Raw genomic sequence first — 12,323 nt, 5'->3', positions numbered from 1 at the left:
CCGAATTTAGTAAAACCTACCTATATTGTACTGCTGATTAAAAAAGAAGGGAAAGAGATCAATTCAAACTTTTCTTCCTTGTGAAAGAAGGGACTCTATTCTTTTATTTGATCGATTCAGTGTATATATAATTCCAGAACACAATTATGTGGGTCTTGAAAAAAAGTTGAAATGCTCTAAAATGTATTTTAAGTCCATCTAATATACTTTTGGTGTTTCATTACAAATTTAAGTTTTGTATTAGATCTCGATGGTAATACTGGAAATAAACTTAAATTTTAATCTCTTGTGTCATATTAATTTCTTGACGTCAAACCCAAATGTGCCCAGTCTACAAGAATATATAAATCGGCCTGGCTATTCTAATCCTATATATATATCCATCCAGTATATATTTGTTTACCCATCTGGAGAAGAAGTAGCTATGATTGGTGAATCAGCCGTGCACAGCTTGGGCTCGGATTTCATGCTAAATCACAGCATGAGCTGTGAAGTGCTGCTATATTATTACAAACCCCAAATCCAGTGAAATTGGGGAGTTGTGTAAAACATAAATAAAAATAAAATACAATGATTTCCAAATCCTTTTCAACCTATAGTCAATTGAATGCACAACAAAACGTTGAAAATATATTCAACGTTCAAACTGATAAACTTTATTATCCATCCATCCAGCCAGCCAGCCCTTCAGTCTTAATACTGCTTATCTTGTTCAGGGTCACGGGGCACTGGAGCCTATTCCAGCTGACTTTGGGCGAAAGGCGGACGACACCCTGAACTGGTCGCCAGTCAGTCGCAGGGCACATACAGACACGGACAACCATCCGCCCTCACGTTCACACCGTGGCGTTTCTGGGTGTTGTTGATATACTGTGAGGAGGCTTTTGCCTTTTGGGAGAGTTTCAACATGAATTTGTAGCCGTAGCGACAAACGGTGTTAACGGACAATGATTTGTTGAGTGTCCTTGAGCCCACGTGGCAATATCCTTTCCATAATGATGCCATTGCTTTTATTGCAGAGCCGCCTGAGGGATCACGGGTCACGGGCATTGAATGTTGGTTTTTGGCATTTCCTCTTTACCTGTAGAGATTTCTCCAGGCTTTCTGAATCTTCTGATGATATTTTGGAACGTAGATGATGAAATTCCATCCAAGTATACAATGAGAAATGTTATCGGGAACAACGGAGCCTTTCCAGGATGCTCTTTTTATGGCCAATCATGACACTTGCCTGTTTCCAATTACCCTGTTCACCTGTGGAAAGTTCCAAACAGGTGCTTTTTTTTTCCGAGCATTCCTCAACTTGTGTTGCCCCTGTTCTAGCTTTTTTGGAACGTGTTGCAGGTATCAAATTGGAACATTAAAAATCATGTCTTTGTAGTGTATTCAATTGAATATAGGTTGAAAATGATTTGCAAATCATTGTATTGTGTTTTTATTTCTGTTTGACACAACATCCCAACTTCATTGGAATTGGGGTTTGTATATTTTCTATTTTCTGTGTCAATTAAATCAGAAATACCAGTTTGTGATATGCATACACACAATAATGTAAAGAACTGCTCACAATATTCAAAGTCATTATTCATACAATAAATGATGTCTACTGTCTGTGGAGCAAGTTTGTTTAAAAGAATGACAATTGAAGCAGAAAAATGAGAAAATACAAAACTCACCGATGCATTCCTTTCTTTTGTCTTAAGGCATCTTTTCTTTAGTTCTTTTGTGGTACACGGGAGGGATCTTCTCAGTCTTGATTTGTCAATTAATTTAGTGCTTTACGTTCTATCTTCCAAGAATTCTGCATTCTTTGTGTTCCTGCTCAGCACTTCTCTGGAGGCTTCAATGGATGAGAGGAAGCTCAAATGGAATGAAACTTCACCTTCTCCGAAGGCCTCTTGGACAATAGCTTATCTGCGCTTCCACATAAACGTTGAGGCTTATATGTAATGAGACTAATTGAGAAGCAAATGGAGAGTCCAAAATGATTCTCAGGCCACAGTTGCTATATCCCAGTCTCTAAGGCAAATGAACGATGCTGACATTGGTGGTCCATTGGGTCCTTTGAAGCACCAGTGTTCTGGATGATGTCGCGAGTTCCCTTCTGTTTCCTTCACTGAGTGTGTCGACAATTTGTCAACTGAGGTATATTATTGGACGGGTGTACAGCAGCCTCTCCAGCAAGATTTTTCACGAAACACGAATCAATTTTAGACGATGGGCAGATCCAAGTACGAGGTCCAGAGTCATTGCTGGTTGTAACAACTGCTGGAAGAAGAGTTTGAGAGGCAATCCAGGTTGTCACGGTAACGGCAGTAAGAGGTCAGAGGTGTGGATTTGCTGTGTTCTGGTCACTGAGTTGGCTATTTTAATGGAAGAGGTAGGTAATCGAAGAGTATCCCCGAGGTATTTTTATAAATGTGCACAAAGAAATGCAGGAACTGATATCATAGATAATTGTTTCGATCCTTTTGTATTTCTACAGGAGGTATAAAGCAGATGTTTCCTCTGATTCGATGGAGAAGAGGATGGTAGGAGATAAATCTGTCCAAATATTCTTAAATCTTGTATCATGTCAAAAATAATGCTGGTGGTTTTTACTGCAACGAATAGTGTCAGCCTGAGCAGTGTGCACCAATTCTTTCTTCAAAAATTCTTTCTGTTGTTGTCCTAACTTTTACAGGGAGGACTCTTCAGTCGTTCCACCTACAAAGAAGACAAACCAGAGACATATTGGAATATGACCACAGTTAAAAAAACGAGGGTGAAAATGTGCTTTTAGAATTACAAAGACCATTTTTGCAATGAAAACCAACATTTTCCAAAAATAATGGATTGTTGTAACTAAATAAATAAATACATTTGACATTAACATTGTTAAGTCTTTATCAATTGAGATATACATTGTCTACAACCCAAATTCCAATGAACTTGGGACGTTGTGTTAAAGTATGTGTCAAGTATGGGAAAGAATTCCACCTCCAAAGCTTCAACAATTAGTGCCTTCAGTTCCCAAACGTTTATTGAATGTTGTTCAAAGAAAAGGTGATGTAACACAGTGGTAAACATGACCCTGTCCCAGCTTTATTGGAACGTGTTGCAGCCATAAAATTCCAAGTTAATGATTCTTTGCTAAAAACAATAAGGTTCATCAGTTTGAACATGAAATATCTTGCCTTTGTAGTGTATCCAATTCAATATAGGTTGAACATGATTTGCATGTTTAACACCATGTCCCAACTTCATTGGAATTCGGGTTGTACTCTTCTTGTGTGTTGTGTTTAGTAGTTAAAGTTGTAACTAGTTGTAAGTAGTTAAAGGCTTAAGGGGCTTGAGGGTGAGAGGTCCCTCACTTACATCTTGGTGTAAAGCAACTGAAAGACAGCCATCCGTAAAGTGAAGCTCGGGTCTGACAGGAGCAGTGAATGCGATAACGCCACTATCGTCTGACTGATTATTGCGAGCTTTACCCACTAAATTAGCAGCCCAATTCAAGGTGTTCAATCAAAAAACTGTTGCCTCAAATCATTTGAAGTGACTTAGGAATGTATTTAAAATGTTTACAAGTGACACAAAAAATGGTTATGGTGTTCCCTTTACAATTGTGAAGTGCAATTTACTTTTGTACATACAAAGCGACAGAAAAAAACAGTTACCGCTGATATACATAAAATGTCGACACACCCTTGTAAAATGCCAGGATCAATGGACCTCATTTACTTTCCACTTTCATACTTTTCAAGAACAATGTGGCATTCAACAAAACATTTTTTGAACCACTCCACAAACATACTTTTGCTTACATATGTCAATAAGTATAATACTGATAGGCATTCATCCAAAAGTCATTCTTGTAGCGGTCACATTATATTATATATGTGTAAAGACATCCAGCCATCCATTTTCATCACCACTTCTCCTCACTAGGGTCGCGGGCTGCTGGAGCCCATCCCAGCTATCTCCGGGCGAGAGGCGGGGTACATCCTGAACCGGTCGCCAGCCAATCGCAGGGCACATAGAAACAAACTATCATTCGCGCTCACATTCATACCTAAGGGCAATTTAGAGTTTACAATTAACCTACCATCCATGTTTTTGGGATGTGGGAGAAAACATGCAAACTCCACACAGGCGGGGCCGGGACTTGAACCCCGGTCCCCAGAACTGTGAGGCAGATGTGCTAACCAGTAGGCCGGCGTGCCGGCTGTGTAAAGACATGTACATTTTTATTGTTATCTTTTTCATCACAAAAAACTTTAGCATTTTAGAGGGGTGTATAAATATTTCATGTCCAATATAGAGATCGGATATTAGACATCGGTGACTAATTGAAGACCTAAACACCACGACGCATTGTGACCAATCGGTTACATTTCTTTTCTCCCCAAGAGAGGTTGCCTATTAGTGTTTATTTTTTTTTATATAGGCCAAAATGAGCAATAAAAAATCAGACTATTCTTTACAAGACAGTTTACCAGCAACACCTTCAGTTATGTTATGCTTTAAATGACCGCAGGTGGCGCACGATAACTGGAAAAGTTGAAGCTAATCTGATGGTGATATATTGCATTTTGAGCTGTGCCATGAGAATGTGTAGGATCTACAGAGAAAACAATTCTTTGGCTACTTTATTCTTAAGCAACCATGAAGGTGTTCATAGATGAAGGCTTTGACAAACGACAGAAAACTGTCGGGTTACTGTAACCCCTGCTCATCAAAGCTTCAGCATAAAATTAAGCCTCTAAAATCAACTCGATACAGAACCATCTTGCCCACAGAAGCAGTGTTGTAGTGTGCATCTTCTGAAACAATAAAACCAGCCATATTCATTCTGCATGCAAATTAACTACTGGTAGGAAAATCCACTACAAACGACACACACATCGGTGCTATCTGTACTTTGGTTGTGCCCGTTACACAAGACACACGCTTTTCACCCTGTCCCTTAAATGCATCAGAATCGAGAATCGTTTGGAACCGGAATCGAAATGAGGAAGCAGAATTGGAACCGGAATTGTTCAAACTGATACAAAACCCAATCCTATTGAGAATACCACACTGTCAAACATTTTGTGTGTGTGTGTACGGGTGTGGGTGTGTGCGTGCGCGTGTGTGTTTGTTTGTTTTGTTCTTTGTTTCAGAAGCTGCTTTCAGTCATTCTGAGCACCCTATCAATGTGATAATGTTGTACAGCAAGTATTGCAAGATAAGCAGTGGCACAAAAAATGACAAAAAGCCAAATTGTCTCTCTCTCTTAGTTACACACTTTTGAGCCTCGCACACTCGGTGGCACAATAAGATTTAATGAGCCATAAATGTCACTTTCCACTCGAAACAGGCTTGACATGAATCGAATATGAATTATTTTCTGTGAATATATACTGAATAAACAGTATATTACTGTATATGTAAGTTTTTTGAGGATTTGAGTGACCCTACCTATTGAATGCCAGACTCACTGCAAACATTCCCCAGAAGAATGTTTGAAAATTCAACACAGACATGCTTATTAACCTTTCATGATAGGTAAAATCTTCCATAAAGGTTGAGAGTGAAAATATTATTGGAAGAAGCCTGCTTTTTTCAATTGTATTTTAAATGAGTACAGTAAAGGAAAGTAAACAGATTTTAGTAGGAAATGATTTTTTTCCCTTGGTGTGACTCTTGTAACAAGTAGCTCATTGAATTAGCATTTTACTTTGTATATGATAATCAGACTAATTACAAATATGACAACTATACTTTTTATTGAGGGGAAGCATTACAAACACTGTCATAAGAACTGATTTAATTTTCTGTTCATTTCATTACATAATTGCTCTTCAAGTGACTTTCAATGTTGTGCTGTTACTGTAAATATCTGAAGACAATATATGATATATTAGTCCAGACGAGTGGTTAGCACATCTGCCTCAAAGTTCTGAAGTTGGGGGTTCTAATCCGAGCTCCGGCCTTCATGTGTGGAGTTGCATGTTCTCCCCGTGCTTGCGTGGGTTTTCCGCCAAAGTCAGTTCGGATCGGTTACAGCTCACACGGGACCCTTGAGTTATGTCCCTCTCAAATTCAATAATAGATAGAGCAGTGTTTATTCCCTAAAAGATAAAATGGCAAAATCCAGGTAATACCATTTTAGGGTCCATTAATTGTGGTTCTCTACTTTTAGTACTGTAGTTCTCTGACATTGGTAGCATTTGACTGGAAATTAACTATTGTTTTTTAGTATTTTTGACAATAGTTTTTTGAGTCTGCCACTGGTTTTGCCGCAATTCGAAATGTGAACAGATGCACCATGGGAGGTGAAGTGACAGAAGCGGAAGTATATGACAATGGAACCACATGCAGGCAAGGCAAGGCATGGCAGGAGTGGAAAATCTACGTGCGCCATGCACAGAGTTTCGTAAACCCCTTCGCCCACTCTACAACACGCTGCATGTGCTCCAGCGGGGCCAGCCAAGCACCTGTCACAAAGCCGCGACAAGAGGTGGCCAACTTGTGAGCTACCCGATAAGCGGTTTCAAGCTCCGTCACCCACTCGCTCCCGTCACAAAACGGTGACAAAAGCGTCCAAGCGGCGGTCAATGTGATGCACCATGGCTCGTTAAGTAAAGAGAACAAAGCGATGGTGTGATAAAGTATCACTACAGTTTAGGGCTGGAAAAAAAACAATTATAACTCGGCTAAGTCGACTTCAAAAATAAGTCAACCCAGAATTTCTTCCTCAAAGTTCCGCCGGGACTATAAATTATTATTATTTTTAAATAAAAATAATAAATTCCACTCAGAACCATGTTTTTGCCACTAGATTTATTGCAGATGGATGCAGTGTTGGGCCACTGATAACCTTTGCCACTATTTGATGTGTGATATACATGTAACATGGTGTATGAATGAGCTAAATGGTAGTTAGCTTTGGGTTTTTTTAACCTCGAATGGTAAGCGGTACAGAAAATGGGTGGATGGATGGATCGGTAATCGTTAGCGAGCTAATGCTAAGCGCGAATGCTAACCGTTACACAAAGGCTGAGATTTTTGTGACAAATTCTATGCAGTTTATACCATACATTCAGTACCAATATATGCAGTTTAAAGATAGAAGTCCAGTCCTGATAAATCAGAATAAATTAGAAGTTAAAAAATGTGTTTTTTGACAACTGTAGTGGGGCTGTCACTATCGACTATTTTTAGAATCGATTATCCTACAGATATTTCCTCGAGTAGTCGAGTAATGGACGCCCCCCAACACACACACACACACACGAATACAAACTGTATTCTAATTCTGTAAAGACGCTCGAGTGAAAATCACATGAAGGCACCACATGCATAAACCTAAGGATATAATTAAGGGTGTGGCTGATGTACTTAATGAATTTAAACTGCAAACATTTAGTTGGCTTTAAGAACACAAATCAAAATGCACGCCAGCCCAGTTTTGCATTGTGTAACAGTATTTCAATGTAAATATGTGAAAGAATCATGCACTTGCTTAAACTAGACCAAGTTGACTCCATCGTTACATTACAAAAGAACACAACACTGGTTGGAACACAGTGTTGCAGCTTTAAAAGTGAAATCAATAGTATCTTCTATAACTATATATAGTGTATATATATATCGAGTATATAATTCTATATGGTGTCCCTACTCAAACATTGGATGTCTATAATATAGATATGTCAATATTTGCTCAATGAAGTGACTGCATACAGACAGAAACGGGTCCAGCATGTTTCACAGCGCAGCGCAGACTTCTTATATCACCATCTATACGACCTGAGAGGATGCTTGTACAACTTGAGGACAAATACTGTATATGAGATCGAGATTGAACTGCCTGACATACATACATCTACAAGTATATGCCAGATAATACCTTGAATAAAAGTACACAGTGTAAAGCAAAAAATAGAAAGTGTCATGACCGGTGCCCTGCAGTCGTTTTTTGTTGGAGCCTGGTGGCGCTTTGCAGCCCTCTCGCCCTCTCGCCCTCGCTCTCTTCACAGTCATCAGCACCATCTCGGCCGCACACCTGTCATCGATCAGCCCTCATCATCACCTGCATAAAAGCCTGCCAGAACCCGGAAACTTTCACCGGAGTATGAACGCTCTCTTGCGGTACCACGGCTCCGCAGTCTCCACGTAATGTCACTCAATTCCTCGTGTCCTCTCTGACCTCTGTGTCTCTCCTTGTCCTCAGTGTTCCCTCCGTGTTCCTCACATCCACGACATCAAGCCAGCCGGCCTGTCCTCGCCACCTCCTGCCACACCTTCCATGCCTCAACAACCCGCCAGCGTATCTCAAGGACCATCTCTAGGAAGGGTTCTGGTCATCCCAAACGTCTTCCATTTAAGGATTATGGAGGCCACTGTGCTTTTAGGAACCTTAAGTGCAGCAGACATTTTTTTGTAACCTTGGCCAGATCTGTGCCTTGCCACAATTCTGTCTCTGAGCTCTTCAGGCAGTTCCTTTGACCTCATGATTGTCATTTGCTCTGACATGCACTGTGAGCTGTAAGGTCTTCTATAGACAAGGGTGTGGCTTTCAGTATAATCAAACACAGCTGCACTCCATGAAGGTGTAGAACCATCTCAAGGAGTTCAATATATGAGTGTCACAGCAAAGGGTCTGCATACTTCTGGCTGTGTGATATTTCAAAAACTTCAACAATTCCGTTTCTTTTCCGTCAATATGGGGTGCTGTGTGTACATTAATGAAGAAAAAAAAACAATATTCATTTATATTATTTTAGCAAGTGACTGCATCATAACAAAGAGTGAAAATGATAAGGGGGTCTGAATACTTTTCCTACCCACTGTATATGGGACTGGAACCTGACTCCAAAGACCATTTCTTTACAGATGAGCTACTGCTGCTTGAGTTACTTACTTTTTCAGGCGGGAGAGTGTTTATTAACTAGCGCACGAGCCGCCAATATCAATATCGTTAACTCCCCTACATCTGCCTGAACAAAACCAATGCTTTCTCACATTTGGCCATCATACAATCAAGGCAAAGCCGACACTGACCACAACCTGACGATGAGTTCAGTACACGGGCACTTGTTCGCTGGAGTCTGGCGCTTCAACTCATTCATGCAGGATGGCCCAATGGCGAGATAAAGTAGATGAAAGACCTAAAACAATGAGTGTGGTGGTGGTTTTGGGGTATGCTCAGAGGGAAACAAAGCTTCACTTGTCTCACTGTATTATCTAGGCCTCATTCCAGATTAGCCAAGCCTACCCAGTGTTAATCAATGTTTCCCTAAATGAGGCCTGAACCACACAATTTGGAATGTTTTGACCAAGTCTGCTTCATACACTTGAACAGTGATGCCAATTTGATTATTTTGGCTGTAGAATGAAAATATCTGGGTCGGATCCTTCTGCAGGTTGACCTATAGAAATAATTCATATATTTTTAACATCATTTACTGTATATAATACTGTACAGCTATACTACATAGACATCATAAGTTAGATGTATAATTTGCTATACAAAGGCATTTAAGTCACTCCTATAGCAGACTTACTTTACACTACATTGTTACCTGTCTAAGGAAACAGGTACCAAACTTCAAAACATTTTTTTATTTCATATCAAGATATCTAATTTAAAGCAGTACCATGATGTGACGTACTTTTTGACATATGTCTGACAACCGCAGACCTCAGAACGAGGGTTGAACAGTTCACATATATTACGGCTTTGTGGTCACAGTTGATGGTGACTGTTATAAAAACTTATAATTATGTCTTGTATAGTCTGGTTAAAACTGAAAAAATGACAGTCTGACATTTAAAACATCATTGTGAAACTTTGAGGTTAAAAGTAGTTGATATTCTGGCTACAAGGGAGGGGACATTACGAGTTCAAACATGCTTTTCATTTATTTGACAAAGTCTTATCTTATACCACTTGCTAAACGCAAATACTTACTCAATGTCACTAAAATGGAGTGGCATCTTTTGCGCATACTGGCTACAAAAAGTGTGTTTTCAAAAATATAAATACAACAATTTTAAAGCTCTAACCCTTGACTCAGTTCAAACAAAAGAATTACATTTTACAACCACATTATAGAGTGGTGCCTCGAGAAGACACGACTTTTAATCATTCCATGACCACACTTGTAACTCGAAACACTCATATTGCCTATAATCTTTCCCCAATGAAATGAATGGAAACGGCAGTAATTTGTTCCAGCCTCACCCACTAAAAAAAAATAAAATATATATATATATATATATATATATATATATATTAATAATTTTATGTTTTGAATCAGGAAAAATAGCACTATAATATTGTACTTTATAAAACCAAAGCGTAACAACATAATTAAGTAAAATGTAAAGAATTACACAGTTTGTGCATCATAATTGATTGCTGCAATCCAATTCATTGTGCTGCTCCTTCTAGTCTGCCCGCCTTGGTCACAGGGAGGCAATAGAATGTATAATGTAATATAATATAATGCCCTTCCTTCATGCAGACACAACTATCAATGCTAACGTTAGCAAAGCATTTGTGTTTAGCATTGTTTGTTAGAATTAAACTAAGGCAAAGCTATTTTCCACAATTTCCTAAAACAATTTGAAATGTGGACTCATCGGATGATGGTTGTTGTTCAGTCATCAGTCATATTTTAAAAAAAACATTATTTCACAAATTCTGCCAGGCTATGTAAACTTATAGGCACAACTCTACATATATGCAGTCATACGTACCCATCATATTGAAAGTGTAGGCTACACCTTTTGTATAACCACTAGGTGGCGGTGATATATTACAATGAAAGTGTACGCCCTTCTCATAACCTCTAGGTGGAGGTGGCATTTTTGAATGAAAGTGCACAACTTTTCCCTCACCACTAGATGTCGACATACATTTACAAAATGTGAAAGTTTTTTCCATTTGCTCCTATACCTATGTATAATGCGCACTATTGACTTTCCACAATTTTTTGGGGAAGAAAATTTGCATTATACACGAGAAATTACGGCAATGATTTTGTTCAACTTTAATACTCGAGAGTATATTTCGAGAGCACTATAACAACCGCAGCTGTAACAAAAGTGCTATAAATAAAACATAAAACACAATCATTTAAAATAATAATAATAATCAATACAATAATAAACAAATAAATAAATAATTATTTTATAATTAAACTATACAAGAGCTGCCTTTACGTTGACATTTAGCATTCTTGATCCTTAATATACTTATGAATGAGCAGAGAACTAACCTGGTTCTTTAAGAGGCAGGTCTCCTCAATGAAATGCTTCATATTGCATAAACAAAACTGAATATTCTGTAAAAAGAATAGAAAAAAAACACTCTTAGAAATAGTGACACATTTTATAAACAGTGGTTGATATTCACAAAATAGAATAGTTACATTTTTAAATCATCATGAGAATTACACATGAACCTCCTAAATTGAATGCTGCTGAAACAGACCCAGGTAAAGTACGGAACCACGGGCCACATTTGACCCATTCACAGTCTGACGTGCCTTCGCAAAGCCTTTATGAAGTTGAAATAAAACAGCAACAGCAACAAGTCTTCCGTGTTTATAACGTGTCAACATTGTTTGACAGCTTTTCTGACCTATATTGTACTGGCATTACCAGATAGCTAGCGACCCTTTATTGCTCAGTGACTGTTTTTCTCAATGTCTTTATGTCTCAAAGTGTTCTGTGTCATTTGACTTGTCTGTCGTCATACGAGAGCGGCTCCAACTATCGGAGACAAATTCCTAGTGTGTTTTTTGGACATACTTGGCAAAATAAAGATGATTCTGATTCTGATCGTTCAGCTACTTCACAGAAACGCTCTCCTTGGTGTCACCTCTGGGAAGATTTGTATAACCTCACTTTAGTTTATCTATATGTCTTCCCCAGTAGCAAGCAATGGAAGGACACAATCTTTCAGAAATCAGAAACCCACTTTGGGTAGATAATCTTGTTTTGTATGTGCGTATGCCAAACATTATGCCAACGAAAATCAAACAGACAGCTAAATAAAACATTTTTGTATGCTGCTCTTCATGACAGACCATTGTATTTTGCCTTCTACATATAGCCATCCATCCATTTTCCGTACCGCGTATCCTCACTAGTGTCGTGGGCGTGCTGGAGCCTATCCCAGCTATCTTTGGGCGAGAGGCGGGGTACACGTTGAACTGGTTGCCAGCCAATCGCAGGGTACATATAAACAAACAACCATTCGCAGTCACAGTCACACTTTCGGGCAATTTAGAGTCTCCAATCAACCTAGCATGCATGTCTTTGAGATGTGGGAGGAAACCGGAGTGCCC

At 39.0% G+C, this 12,323-nt stretch overlaps 1 protein-coding gene across 12 annotated transcripts in view; it reads right to left on the bottom strand.

Moving 5' to 3' along the window:
* The window catches only part of LOC133465822 (thyroid hormone receptor alpha), an 87,214-nt gene that overhangs the window by 63,950 nt on the left and 10,941 nt on the right, over positions 1-12,323 (bottom strand). For 8 of the 12 annotated variants that reach the window (XR_009784763.1, XM_061748926.1, XM_061748923.1 and 5 more), the window contains 2 exons: positions 11,250-11,315; positions 1,677-2,706 (listed from right to left, as the gene is read on the bottom strand). The exons of 1 other annotated variant lie outside the window; for it this stretch is intronic. The gene's annotated coding sequence lies outside the window, so the exon portion shown is untranslated. Of the gene's footprint in view, positions 1-1,676; positions 2,707-4,084; positions 4,693-11,249; positions 11,316-12,323 lie in introns of those variants that run through there. 3 more of the 12 variants (XM_061748930.1, XM_061748929.1, XM_061748931.1) reach the window with 2 other exon arrangements.

This window comes from Phyllopteryx taeniolatus, chromosome 16 (assembly GCF_024500385.1).
Source record: "Phyllopteryx taeniolatus isolate TA_2022b chromosome 16, UOR_Ptae_1.2, whole genome shotgun sequence".
Taxonomy (NCBI): domain Eukaryota; kingdom Metazoa; phylum Chordata; class Actinopteri; order Syngnathiformes; family Syngnathidae; genus Phyllopteryx; species Phyllopteryx taeniolatus.
This window is presented reverse-complemented; position numbering and strand designations above follow the sequence as displayed.